Below are 15239 nucleotides of genomic sequence, written 5' to 3'. Positions count from 1 at the left end.
CCCCTCCTCGCGCCTCTGTTTCCCACACTCTTTCTAGCCTCTTTGCTTGTCTTCAAACTCCAGTCACACTCCTGACACTGGACAGATGTTCTTCCTCTGGATTGTTGCAATTCCTCTGGCTTGGTGGGTATTTCTGCAGACATCTTCATGGATATTCTCCTCTCTCCCATCAAACATTTACTCATTTTTTTACTGAGATCTTCTTCGGTCACCCTGACAATAATGTAGACACTCCCACCCCATGAATACATGAATATACTTCTTATCTTCTTTTTCTTGCCCTGGGTTCTCTTCCAAGCACATGTCACTACCTTATTTACTATATATTTACTTGTCTACTTTGTTTATTTTCCCTCGAAAGAAAGCAAACCTTTTGATGAGTAGCCGTGCAGCAGTACAGAATTTGTCCGACAAACATGGCTTTCCTAATTCCAGGGGTAGTAAGTATATGTTTATTGAGAAAGAGGGATGAGGAAATAAGTCAATAAATAAAAGGCTATAGAGGGAGGAAAAAGAAGACTAGAATACATAAATTTTAAAAACACCCTTTCCAAGCAATAGAGCACTTCAAACCTTCATGTCTACCATCTTCACCTAATTTTTTTTTGTCAAAATTCTATGCTATACTTTCCAACATGTTTGCTCTATATCCGATGACTATATCAAAACTTCTACACATCAAATCATATATAAATATTCAAGACTGATTTTGAAATAGTATATTGAGTTGGTGCTTTTCTTTTACTAACAAAAGCAGAAAGTGAAAGATTATACTTTTTTTTTTCAGAATGGAAATACTCAATTTATAATATTTATCCAAAATCTGCTTGTGTGACAATACCATGTATTTTATTTATAAAACCAGAACTTGATCAAAAATTATCAGGCATTCTAATTGTGCCAACATTCTTTTCTAAGGTAGATACTAAAAATGCCAATTTCATTTTTAGTTAAAAACTGATTTTTAACCAAAGCAATGCCTCTATAAATGAAATCACACAGTTTAATGAGTTTTATAAGAACAAAGAGTCACACTTTTTATTTCACACATATACCAATTGAATCATAAGTTAAAAGTTCATTACATCAGAAATTTAATTAAAATTTTGAAACATAGTTGTTATATTTCTTTCTAAAATAATCATTAAGAGGTTTCCATGGAAATAATTTTGTACTTAGATATACAATGTAAACGGCTATGTATTCACACATCTATGTAGAGACACTGTAAAGTTAACAATGGTTCAGGAATATTTGGAAGGGAATAAATATTCTGCAATCTAATTCTTTTATCTTTTGGTTTAGATAGGATTCAAATACATCCCCGGGTGATGATGACCAATTATTTCAAAGAGTTTTCTAAAAGTTAACATTCTTCTCATTTGGAGACTATGCAGTACAAGAAACCCCATTATTTTTAAGCCATTAAAATGTAAGAAATCATATACTTAAGTCATAGAGAATGCAAAAGTGGCCAAGTTTAAATGTGTAATGAGGAGTATTATGTAAATTTGTTAAATGTAACAGCTATCAATTCACTGAGTGGCCCAGCATCCAACTAACCTAACTATCTGATCCCAGAAGTTTAGTGTAGTGGTCGTAGAAGAGAATCAGACATAACACCAGGTAAAAAAATAATGTCCTTAATTTTAGCATAAAACCACGAGGTTTCACTAACAATGGAAGTGCCTGGCTGCCTTTTGATAACTGTGCAATATGGCTTATTACATGATAAAGATTTTATAAGCAGAGACATCAGGGACTTCAATGTTGTTACCATTCAAAGTATATAATTATGGTGGATAAGCCATTTAAAATAAAATTGATTTAAAGTAGCGTGGATCATTTTAAATGGCATCTTCTTTGTCAAAGAGTTCTAGACATTCTACCTGAATTTGTTGTTGTTAGTTGCCATGGAGTTGATTTCAACTCATGGTGACCACATAGGTACAGAGAAAAACTGCTTCAGAAGATTTTCAAGGAGGTCACTAGGACTGTCTTCCAAGATGCCTCTGGGTGGGTTCAAACAGCCAGTCTTTTAGCTAGTAGTCAAGTGCTTAATCTTTCGCGTCACCCCAAACCCCCCAAAAAAACCTACTGCCATCTAGCCCATTCCAATTCATAGCCACCCCATTGGGTTTCCAAGGCTGTAAATCTCTACAGAAGCAGGCTGTCCCATCTTTCTTCCATGGAGCTCCTGGTAGTTCTGAACAGCTGACCTTTCAGTTAGTAGTCAAGAGCTTTAACTACTGTATCTTTGCACCACCCAAGCCAAAAAATCCAAACCTGTTGCTGTTCCATCAATTCTGACTCATAGCGACCCTATGGGGCAGAGTAGAGCTTCCTCAAAGAGTTTCCGAGGAATGATTGGTGGATTCCAAGCTCCGACCTTTTGGTTAGCAGTCTGAGATCTTAACTACTGCATCACCAAACCAAAAACCAGAACCAAACCCAGTGCCGTCGAGTCGATTCTGACTCATAGCGATCCTACAGGACAGAGTAGAACTGCCCCACAGAGTTTTCAAGGAGTGCCTGGCAGATTGCAACTGCCACCCTTTCAGTTAGCAGCCTAGCACTTAAGCACTATACCACCAGGGTTTCCAGCTGCATCACCAGGGCTCCCAAAATAAACTAAGCCCAGCCAATTTGAGTCAACGGTATGGAAGCTCATTGATTTTAAGTACTTGCCTTGATTTTATGTAACAATTTTTATAAAGAACCAAAATAATGAAAATGGGTTTTCATAGATTTCCTAACTACAGGCAAAACTTGCCTTCTAATTTTTGGCAATTTTTTATATAATGTAAACAAAATTAGGCATTGAGACATCTGAAAGATGAATACCTGTATGTATAACTGGCAACCCAATGGGACAAGATAAGAAAAAAATAAAGCAGCAAACAAACAACAAAAACATACCCACTTTTTGTCGTTTGAAAACTCTTCAGAAAGCACCACCCTCAGCAGAAAGTCATTACGGACAAGTATTTGCTTTTTCAAAAACGTGCAGGGCCTGTGAAATGCAGACATCATTCTTTCTGTTCCTCCCATTCTATATTGTTATTGATCAGAATGCTGTAATTTTTAGTGGCATTAGAGGGAAAAGAGAAGGAAGTAACAGCATAATTATTCAGAATGGAGGTTTGGGAGGAATTTTTGTAATTAATAACCTAACCCAAGAAGGAATAAAGATTAATATTTAAAACTGTTCACAAGAGATTCAGAAGTATCAATTTGTTTCTGTTTGAGCGCATTTCCTAAATTACTATCCTCATTGAATCTTATGCACAGAATTATTCTGTAAGTTTAAAACCGTCTTTGTATTGGTTAGGGGAAAAAAAAAGTTGAATACCTTCCTTCATTAAAAAAAAAAAAAAAGAAAAGGTCTTTGGTCCTATATAGGAAGAGTTTTTGCTTTGTTTTGTTTTTTTTCATTATTTTCCCTTGTGCTCAGAAAAGAGAAAATGATTAAAAGTGGGTTGTCTTGACAATTTTCAAGTAGGCACAGCCCAGCCCTTAAACTGAAAATTCAATCTTCTCACGTTTGCTCATTGACTTTCAGATATTGTCAATATAGAAGGGACAAATAGAAAAAAGAATGATTTTCTTCTCTTTCTAGGCTATGATGTCTGAGACACAGATAGAAGAGCAAGGATGTTCCTTTTCTACCTAGCCTTTTTGAACGGAATTACTAATTTTCCCTTGTAAATGTATTAATATGTCCAGAGAAGAAACTTGAATAATACAGAAAAATAAAATATTTTTTAATAGTGCAGCTGCTACACTTACATGATAATAACTATTATCAATATTTTATTCTAGCTCTATTGAGATTTTTCCCAAATACATGGAATTTTTTAATTTCATTTTAAAGACTTATATAGTTTTATTTTCTCTTTTACAAATAGAATCTTCAGAAGGATAATTTATTGGACCACTGATGACTTTGTGTTAGTTGGAGAAAGCAACTGATGTTTTTCTTCCTCTAAGTCCCAAATAGCTGAAAAAAAGTCATGGTGGAAACGCAAGGATTAAAATGACTGAATGCCTATAAAGAGGCTACTTGTGGCTCTTTTCCTCGCTGCCTGCCTGAGCATCTGCCGCCCTCATGAATGACACGGTAACTATCCGGACCAGGAAGTTCATGACCAACCGACTACTCCAGCGGAAACAAATGGTCATTGATGTCCTTCACCCTGGGAAGGCAGCAGTACCTAAGACAGAAATTCGAGAAAAACTAGGAAGATATACAAGACCACACCAGATGTTATCTTTGTGTTGGGATTCAGAACCCATTTTCGCGGTGGAAAGACTACTGACTTTGGCATGATTTACGATTCCTTGGATTATGCAAAGAAAAATGAACCTGAACACAGACTTGCAAGACGTGGCCTGTATGAGAAGAAAAAGACCTCGAGGAAACAGCGCAAGGAGCGTAAGAACAGAATGAAGAAAGTCAGGGGAACTGCAAAGGCCAACGTTGGTGCAGGCAAGAGATGCGCTGGAGATTGGATAACAGAAGGAATAAAGGTCCTACAGTGACTTGGTCGGCGGTGATTGTGTGGATTTTTCACCAGAGGATTAATAAACTATAAAAACTTCAAAAAAAAAAAAAAAAAAGGCTACTTGTGGCTCCCTAGGATGTCCTGAGGATTAAATGAAACAATCACTTTTAAAAGGACCCCAAAACTGTACTGTAAATGTATGTCAATGTCATACTCATCTCTGTACTAAGATTTTCTACATGTCTTATATTTGTAAAATTATGTGTACATGCATGGCCCAATTTGACAGAATTGGCAATTCCAATCTTTAAATAGTCTCCAGCAATATTTCAGAGAAAAGCCCTTCAATGGAATTTAAGAACGATATTACATGTTCCCATGCAAATTTTAATCTTTGGATGTCTTGTCTTCCTATATCAGTCTTTCACCAAATTGCCTAGGAAATAGTATTCTTAATAAATTACCTTCAGTATAGTGATTTGCCTTACTGTAGGTAATTTCTGGCTTTAGATTTGGTAAGTAAGGAGAATTATAGCTGCCACCTACAGATCTCAGAACACGCATTTTCTTTGGACCCAATGACAATGCTCCTAATCTCTGACTCATAGATTTCTGTCTTCATCGACCCAGTTTCTCCCGCAGAAAAAGATGGAGTGATGCCAAATAAGGCAGTACTTTTGCCTGGGAACATATGGCCTCTGGGGAATGTACTGAGACTCCCCTGATTGAATACCATGGACAGCCATCTGTTAGTAGTAGGTAATGAATAATGAAGTCCATCCTGTGAGGCAGTGAGCATTGATTAAATTTTGCACTAGACGAAGCTCTATCCATCCCAAATGATCTTCCAATCTTAATTCATTTTCTTCAGTGTGACCTGAGTCAAGGTCAACAAAAAATGAAAACTAACATGGTGCTGTCAAAGACTTTGGTCTAATGTCCTGGCTTGTGTAATAATGAAAAATAACCGAAGCTAAACTAAATTTACCTAAGCATTGGTATTATGCTCTGAATGTGCATTTGAAGGCAAAAACAAAGAAAAACTATTCTTTCTATAGCATATCACATATGGTATTTCTTAATTATTATAATTTTTCCCAAATGAAGCTGGTCCTTATGCTTTTATAGTTCTAAAGATACTAAACAAATATAAAATGATCACTTATATTTCACGTATATTTTTCATAGCAGTCACTCAGAAAGGTTTTTTTCTTATGTTGTATATTGTTACTTTTCATTTCTTAAGTGTTTAATTAAGGATCATCAATTTACTTAAATTTCAAAATGGCTGAGGGCCATATAAATAATAGAAATGAAAGCCCATTGGAAATGGCCAAGGACCAGATGTATGTTTTATGACAATAGGTTATAATCAGAAGAATAACAAACTATGATGTAAATATAAGTTTCTCTCACTTAATAGCTACCACATCTATTCTTTGGATTTAAAAATTAAAAATGCAATGGCACACATTTTTGGAATGTTTAGTATGCAAACATTTCACATTCAATCTTTATAACATTTTCTCACTCCCAGTTCCTAGAAAAGTATCTGGAACATAGTAAGTTATATGTAAATATATTTCAGAAAAACAATCCCATGTGGTGGATATTATTAATTGCTCTACTTCACAGATGAGAAAACTCAGAATATACCAAGCAGATTAAACCAGATCACACACTAATATGGGTGCAAGTCTATGTGACTCCAAAGTTACTTACTTAATGTAATATCCCACAACTAGTCTGTCAGCCCATCATTCTGTAGTGGCTTGTGTATTGCTGTGATGCTAGAAGCTATGCCATCAGTATTGCAAATATCAGCAGGATCACCCATGCTAGATAGGTTTCAGCAGATCTTTCAGAGAAAGACAGACTAGAGAGAAGGACCTGGCAATATAATTTTAAAAAAATTGGTCAATGAAAAATTTATAAATAGCGGTGGAACATTGTCTGATATAGTGCCAGAAAATGAGCCTCTCTGGTTGGAAGGCACTCAGAATACAACTGGAGAGGAGCTATCTCCTCAAGGTAGAGTCCACCTTAATGAAATGGAGGACGTAAAGTCCCCAGGATTTTTCTTTGCTGATATGGTACAACTCAAAATGAGAAGAAAGAGCTGCAAACATCCACTAATATTTGGAACATGGAATGTACAAAGTATGAATCTAGGAAAATTGGAAATTGTCGAAAACGAAAGGAAATGTGTGAAGGTAGATACCCTAGACTTCAGTGGGCTGAAAGGGACTGTTATTTTGAATAAGACAATCATATGGTCTACTATGCTGGGAATGACAAATTGAAGAGAAATGGCCTCACGTTCGTTGTCAAAAGAACATTTCAATATCTACCCTAAAGTACAATGCTGCCATTGATAAGTTAATATCCATACATCTACAAAAAAGACAACTTAATATGAACATTATTCAAATTTACACACAAACCACTAATGCCAAAGATGATGAAATGAAAGATTTTACACACTTCTGCACCCTGAAACTGATCAAACATGAAATGAAGATGCATTGATAATTACTAGTGATTGGGATGGGAAAATAGGAAACAGAAGAGGGATCAGTAGTTGGAAAAGACAGCCTTGATGATAGAAATAATGCCAGAGATTGCATGACAGCATTTTGTGAGATCAAAGAACTATTCATTGAAAATATCTTTTTTCAACAACCGAAACGGTGACCATACATGTGGACCTAGCCAGATGGAATGCACAGGAATCAAATCGAATATATCTGTGGAAAGAGACTATGGAGAAGCTCCATATCATCAGTCAGAACAAGGCTAGAGGCCAACTCAAGAAGAGACCATCAATTGCTTATATGCAAGTTCAAGTCGAAGCCAAAGAAAATTAAAACAAGTGCACGAGAGCTGAAGTACGATCTTGAGTATATCCCACCTGAATTTAGAAACCATATCACGAAGCATGTGACATACTGAACATTAATGACCAAAGACCAGAAGAATTGTGGAATAACATCAAGGACATCATACATGAAGAAAGCAAAAGATCATAAAAAACACCAGAAACAAAGAAAACACCAAAATAATGTCAGAAGACACTGTGAAATTTGCTCTTGAATGTACAGTAGGCAAAGCAAACAGAAGAAAAATGAAGTAAATGAACTAAATAGAAGATTTCAAAGGGTGCCTCAAGAAATCATAGTATTGTAATGAAATGTGCAAAGACCTAGAGATAGAAAACCAAAAGGGAAGAACACACTTAGCATTTCTCAAGCTGGAAGAACTGAAAGAAAAATTCAAGCCTGATTTGCAATGTTGAAGGAGTCTGTGGGCAAAACATTGAACGACTCAGGAAACATCAAAAGAAGATGGAAAGAATACAGAGTCACTGTACCAAAAAGAATTGGTCCATGTTCAACCATTTCAAGAGGTAGCATATGACCAAGAACGAAAGATACTGAAGGAAGAAGTTCAAGCTGCACTGAAGGCATTGGTGAAAAACGAGGACCCAGGAGTTGGCAGAGTACCGACTGAGATATTTCAACAAGCGAATGCAAGGCTGGAAGTGCTCATTCATCTATGGCAAGAAATTTGGAGGAGAGCTGCCTGGCCAACTGAATGGAAGAGATCCATATGTGTGCTCATTCCAAAGAAAGGTGACCCAAGAAAATGAAGAAATTATTGAACAATGTCATTAATATCACATGTAAGTAAAATTTTGCTGAAGATCATTCAAAAGCAGTGGCAGCAGTACATTGACAGGGAAGTCCTAGAAATTCTAGCCCGATTCAGAAGAGGACATGGAACAAGGGATATCATTGCTAATGTCAAATGGATCATGGCTGAAAGCAGAAAATACCAGAAAGATGTTTACCTGTGTTTTATTGACTATGTAAACACATTCGACTGTGTGGATCATAACAAATTATGGATACCATTGTAAAGAATGGGAATTACAAAACGCTTAATTGTGGTCATGAGGAACCTGTGCTTAGACCAAGAAGATGTCATTTGAAAAGAACAAGGGGATACTGCATGGTTTAAATTTAAGAAATATGTGTGTTAGGGTCTTATCCTTTCAATATACTTATTCGATCTGTTTGCTGAACAAATAATCGGAGAAACTGGACTATATGAACAAGAACGTGGCATCAGGATTGGAGGAAGACTCATTAAAAACCTACCATGTGCAAACGATACAACCTTGCTTGCTGATAGTGGAGAGGACTTGAAGCTTCATCTATCAATGAAGATCAAAGACTGCAGCCTTCAGTATAGATTATACCTCAACATAAAGAAAGCAGAATTCTCACAACTGGAGCAATAAGCAATATCATGATAAAGAGAGAAAATATTGAAGTAGTAAGAGATTTCATTTTACTTGGATCCACAATCAATGATGCCCATGGAAGCAGCAGTCAAGAAATCAAACGACACATTGAATTAGGCAAATCTGCTGCAGAAGGCCTCTTTAAAGTGTTAAAAAGCAGAAGTGTCACTTTAAGGACTAAGGTGTGCCTGACCCAAGCAATGATGTTTTCAATTGCCTCATAAGCATGTGAAAGCTGGACAACGAATAAGGAAGACTGAAGAAGAATTGATACCTGTGAATTATGGCATTGGAAAAGAATATTGAATATGCCATTAAATGTCAGAAGAACAAACAAGTCTGTCTTGGAAGAAGTATAGCCAGAATGCTCCTTGGAAGCAAGGATGATGAGGCTTCATCTTATGTACTTTGGACATGTTATCAGGAGGGACCAGGCCCTGGAGAAGGACATGATGCTTGATAAAGTAGAGGGTCCCCTCAACGAGACGGATCGACACAGTCGCTGCAACAATGGGCTCAGACATAACAATAATTGTGAGGATAGTGCAGAACTGGGCGGTGTTTCATTCTGTTGTGCATAGGGTCACTATGAGTCAGAATCAGCTAGATGGCATCTAACAACAACAACAAAATAAACCAGATGCACGATGATGAGGACTTGGACAAGGATTATAGCAGAGGACATGATGAGAAGTAATATTTTAGATATCTATTGAAAATAAAATTAAAAACATATCCTAATAGGTTATATGTGAAGTGTGAGAAAAAAGAGAGAAATAACTGAGGAGAACTCCAAGGATGGCCATCAAAACAAGTCTATAGAATCGAAAACAGGCTAAGATGAGAGAGAAGCTCAGAAGACGGTACCATACCATTAAAGACAGCAAAAACAGAAGTAGCAATTACTGTTTGAAAGTCTCTGACAAGTCAAAGATATATAGCACTATGGATACTGGAAAGAATAAGCTGGAAGACCAAGAAGTGGTGGTTTTTAGCCAAGACTTGTAAAGATGAACATTCCATGTTATATCATGGTCTGGGTGTCAGCAGGGAGTGGTTGTTAAGGTAGCATGGAAAAACAGATCATAAAAGTTTACAGAATTGAGATATTAATAAGAGTATAAGGTAACAAATATAAAGATATTAAATACATTAAATTCATTAAAGGAAAGTATGGAATAGTCATGTAGAGTCCTACTAGCCAGAGGTAAATTCTACAAAAAATGAGTAGAAATGACTGGGAATTCTATAGACATAAGCTCCCAAATGAGGTGGCACAGGATGGCATGAATTTCAAAGGAGTTTCCTTTTAAGAAGGAAGGAAAATAAGTGATTGGGAAGCTTCAAGAGTGAGCTGAGTGGGTAAGTGCCACACTTATGTAACTTAGAGATGGGAGGGGAAAATACCTCTTCCACTAAAAGTAGCTGAACAGAAGATGGTGTCTTTGTTGGATAGCAGGTTTCAGTCAAGGCATAGAGATAATGAAAACACGGAGATAAGGGTCAGAGAGTTTTAATAGGCATAGTAAAGGGATTTGGAATAATCCTGGGGGGAAGGGGTCATGAATCAAACAAGATTATGGCCTGTGCAGAGAAGTATTAGGTAGCCTAGAAGTATTGCACTACTCTCAGTGACTGAGATCCAGAGATAGAAGGCATAGTGTTCTCATAGGAGACTGTGCAATCATGTTAAGCAAGAGTCCTGCACATTCAATACAGTGGTATAGAGGGCTCACAATAATTGATTTTTCTGAGCAGTGTCAGGGAAAAAATGGAAATATGCTCTCAGCTTGGACCTGTCAAAAAATAACAGATCTAGTTAGTCATTTCCATCACCTCCTTCAATTTGTCTTACTATGGTGACTCATGTTGTTACGATTCTGGAAGCTATGCCACTGATACTTCAAATACCAGCAGGGTGACCCATGGTGGGCAGGTTTCAATGGAGCTTCCAAACTAAGACAAACTAGGAAGAAAGGTCTGGTGATCTGCTTGCAAAAATTAGCCAAGGTAAACCCTATGGATCATGACAATATTATCCAATACAGTGCTGGAAGATGAGACCTCTTGATTGGATCTTGCCATAGATAGGCCAGGTCTGCACCGTGTCCGTATGAAAATCACTCAGATTCTAATCAGGAAGCTACTCTTCCTGCCAGAAGAAGTTTGGGAGACCTCTACATTCATATTACAGCCTAGAACTGAAAAAAGGAAAGTATGCAGTGCAGATAAGTCACATAACGGAAAAATGGTGCAAAGTTTTCTCCAAAAAACAGCTGGAAAGTAGTTAGCATTTGAAGGTCAAGGGAACAATTCTCCTCAACCACTGAGTTTCTAATGTGCGTCCTGAAAGTAAATTTTGGAGATGTGCATAAATGGAAACTCTAATATTCAAAAAACGTTTGAATTGAAATAGAGTTTATTCAGTTCCTTAATGGGGAAGAAACAGAAAACTGCCTTGTTTAATACTCTTATTTGTATATAATGTCTAGCAATATAATACAATGTATAGAGGTTTTTCTCTTTATTCTAGATCATCACTCCTAATTACTGCTGTCGATGAATTCTAAGAGCTTGTGTTTATTATAGGTTTGTTGTAAATTGAGCAGCGAAGCTCAGATTGTAATCCCTAAATTCACCATACAGGTCAGGAGTACCTGTTGAAGAATTTTGTGTTAACAATCCTAATGTTTATTTGGTTAAGTCACGTATTTTGGACACATATTAGCAGTTAGGACTCCATGATGCTTGTAAAAGAAAACTGAACTCAAAACTGCTTAATAAAGCGAATTTATTATCCCCTAAAATTGCAAAGGCCAGAAGCAGGACTCGGTGTCAGAATTTGATTCACTGACTCAGCATTCAGTTTTTCAACTCTTCAGCCCCTCTGCTCTGCCTTCTATGTTATCATCATTCTAAGAAAAACATCTCCTCAGGTCACAAGATGACTGTCAGTAACTCTCTGGCTCCCTGCTTTTCTTCTAAGTGCATAAAGAGACAGAGAGTTTGAGGAATGAAGAAGTTACTTTCCAATAAATTTCCCGGCAAACATTTTGCCTCTCATTGGCCTCCATTGGGCACCTGTTTATCTTCGAATCAGTGATACAAAGATAACATTTCATTGATCAGCTTAGGCCTCAGCCACGTGCCCCACAGTAAGCCAACAGTAGGGTTACTTTTCTCAAAGCACAGACACTGCTTAGGGGAAATGTATATATTTCTAAGAAAAATAGAGTAATCACCAAGAGGAGAAACAATTGACACTGGGAACGAAAGCATAATGTCTACTGAACAACTGGGCATAGCATGTAAGGGAGAATATCAATCATTATTCCATTCGACAAATATTGTCAGTGTAGGAAACAGTGGTTGTACTATTACACTTCTATAAAACATGTCTGTAAAATATAATGGGTGAGATTGTCATAATGAACTGACCGAATATTGACACAGTCTAATAAAGCCGACTTACACTGGCTGACTCATTCAACAATGATGCATATGCTCAGTGCTCAACTTTGTTGATGTTGTCATTACTCTACAGCCTGGAAGGGTAAAAATAAAATCCAACAACTCTCATCCTTTTAGGTTGTTGCTTGCATTTAATGAAAAAAAAAACAAACACACTGCAATTGAATCGTTTCTGGCTCATAGCAACCCTACAGGACATAGTAGGACAGCACCACACTTTCCAAGACTGTAAATCTTTATGGAAGCAGACTTCTGCATCTTTCTTCTGTGGAGCAGCTAGTGGGTTTGAACCACCAACCTTTCAGCTAGCAGCCTAGTGCTTTAACCACTGTACCACCAGGCATTTGCACCATCCAAACTCAGGTTAAGTAGTTCCTCTACTTTAACATGGAGGAGCAGGGGGTCTTGATTAATTTGTACTGTTGAGCACAACAAGATCTTGATGGAAGTTCACCCCCTTAATCAGGTGACCCAGGCAGCAGTGAGTCCTTTCACAGGATGAGTCTCCATAGCTCCTTGTTTAGATGTTTTATAGGTTTCAAGAATCCATCTCTTCCCTACGGTGGTCATTTGTGCTAGGCTACCTATGTTGTTAGGTACCATAGAGTCAGTTCTGACTCATAGCGATCCCATGCACAACAGAATGAAACAGTGCCTAGTCCTGCACCATCCTCACGATCATTGTTATGCTTGAGCCCATTGTTGCAGCCACTGTGTCAGTCCATCTCATTGAGGGTCTTCCTCTTTTTGCTGACCCTCTACTTTAACAAGCATGATGTCCTTCTGCAAGTAACATGTCCAAAGTATATGAGACAGTCTCACCATCCTTGCTTCTAAGTAGCATTCTGGCTGTATTTCTTCCAAAACAGATTTGTTCATTTTTCTGACAGTCCATGGTATATTCAGCCACCTATACACAATACACAATACACCTATACACAATAGCAAAGAAGGTAATTTGATTTTTATTTGGAAACTCCCAGCAGAAACTCTAGGACCATTCAGAAGAGAAATGTAAATGCATACTGATAGATTTTTAAAAGGGGTTTTGATCTCAAAAAAATAAATAAATAAATGAGAGAGAAAGAGCGAGACCATAAAAATGACTCTGTTGCACTGTCCATATCTTGCTTCCTAGTGATTGTTGGTGCCAGCCTTTCTTAGCTCCTTGACAACAAGTTTTTTTCTCCTGTCAAACTCACTGAGTCAGTGGTAGACGAGACAGAGGAGTGCTGTTAAAGAAATCTGTCCCCAGAAACAAAGTCCCCAACAAAGACTTTTTTGCCAGATTTGCTTTGGTGCTAATGTTTGGCTCTGCACAGGCTACCAGCTCACTTTTAGCCTGAGACTAAAAGGAGATAAACAATTTTTTTTTTCCATTTTATTTTCATTTTAGCAGATACTTGTTAATTTTCCACTATTGTCCAGCTACTGGGTATGTCAGCTTTGTAGACATTTTACCCTAGAGATGGAACCCATAGAAAGTCGTGAGGGAAAGACTAGTTAGTACATTTCCTTGAGTAGTTCTCAACTTGCCAATCTAGATCTGGATTCCTGTTAAATAACTATAATGACATGAGGCTTATAGGTTTCCTTCACTTTCTAAAAGGTTACTCTAAATTAAATACTAGAATATCAAAACCTTTTTAATCCAAGCATAAACAATTCTTTATAGAAAGACTGCTAATCACGTTCAATGTATTATTATTTTTTCTCCTGTTGATGGTGGGGGTGGGTGGGGAAGTTTTTTCTGAAGCAAGCCACTTTTTGGTTATCCATATTTGGGGTTATATTTTGCAGAGAGCTCATTTGAATCACAGGCCTCATAGCACATGGCAGGGAGGCAAGCCATCAGGAACAGAGAGGATAAAATAGACTGGAGAATTTCTTACCATCTTGGTACACTTTTAGAAACTTCTGTTTAAGAAGTCAGCTCTTTCTAGTGTAAAACCAGATTGCTGGGATACAGTTCTTCCAAAAAAAAATTCAAGAGGAATGAACTACTCAACGTTTCCAACAGACACGGAAAAAACATTGAACCTGTCAGATCAGTAAATAGCTCCTTGAAAAAAAAACAGGTAGCTCTTTTTTGTCATCATTCAGATGTGAGAAAACTGGAATACATGATCGCCAATGTCTATATCTGACTGTCTGTGAGTCTGTGATTTGGTAAAACAAGATGAATCTATATGAAAAAAAATCTTTATAAAAGTTGGGTTTTTATGTATTTCGTTAAATATAAGATTCCATTCATTGTACCCTAGGTTAATATTTTGTTAAGTACTAAGAAAAATTAATGCTGCCAAATAAATCATGACATAATGATTTACTCCTTTGAATTTTTGGTTTAAACTTGTTTGAAAATCTTCTCTTATATATCACTCTTGTACATGGGGTCACTATGAGTCAAAGTCAAATCTATGCCACCTAACAACAAGAAACATAAAAAGAAAAATGGAAGAAGAAGAAATTGATTGAAGTATTCCTAATCATTTTCCCATTCAGGGTCCTACTCTTCTGAATCACTTTTCAAGTCAGAGCTATTGGTGTGTATATTTTTCAACACTATACCCTGCTTTGTTCTAGGGAGAGCTTTGATAATGTGGCATTTCTTAGGAGAGTGCTCCAGTATTATCTATGAGATTTTCTTCCAAGTCATTGACACTCATTTTGTAATTTTAGTATGGAAGCTTTCTTCATCTTAACAATGATGTCAATGGAAAGTTTTCAGACAATAACCAGGACTCATACTCCTTATTCAAATGGTCTTTCAATGGTTTGTTGCTGGAAAAATCCAGAGATTACAGTTGTACTGTCAGACCATCTGCCGAAATAATTTTTTATACAGTGCTTGCCTTGACAACTGTTATTTGAAAACAACCTGGCAGAAAATGACTATAAGACATCATCAATTGCTAGATGCATCCTGACTTTCAAAACGTTGAAAATGTGTGTTG

General features: G+C 37.0%; 1 pseudogene; it reads left to right on the top strand.

Annotated features, from left to right (window-relative positions):
• Positions 1–4059: 4059 nt before the first annotated feature.
• On the top strand, positions 4060–4741 carry LOC100671186 (small ribosomal subunit protein eS24-like; annotated as a pseudogene).
• The last annotated feature ends 10498 nt before the right edge of the window (positions 4742–15239 follow it).

Source organism: Loxodonta africana, chromosome 7, assembly GCF_030014295.1.
Source record: "Loxodonta africana isolate mLoxAfr1 chromosome 7, mLoxAfr1.hap2, whole genome shotgun sequence".
In the NCBI taxonomy this organism is placed as follows: domain Eukaryota; kingdom Metazoa; phylum Chordata; class Mammalia; order Proboscidea; family Elephantidae; genus Loxodonta; species Loxodonta africana.
The sequence above is the reverse complement of the archived record's forward strand: the minus strand, read 5'-3'. Positions and strand labels throughout refer to the sequence as shown.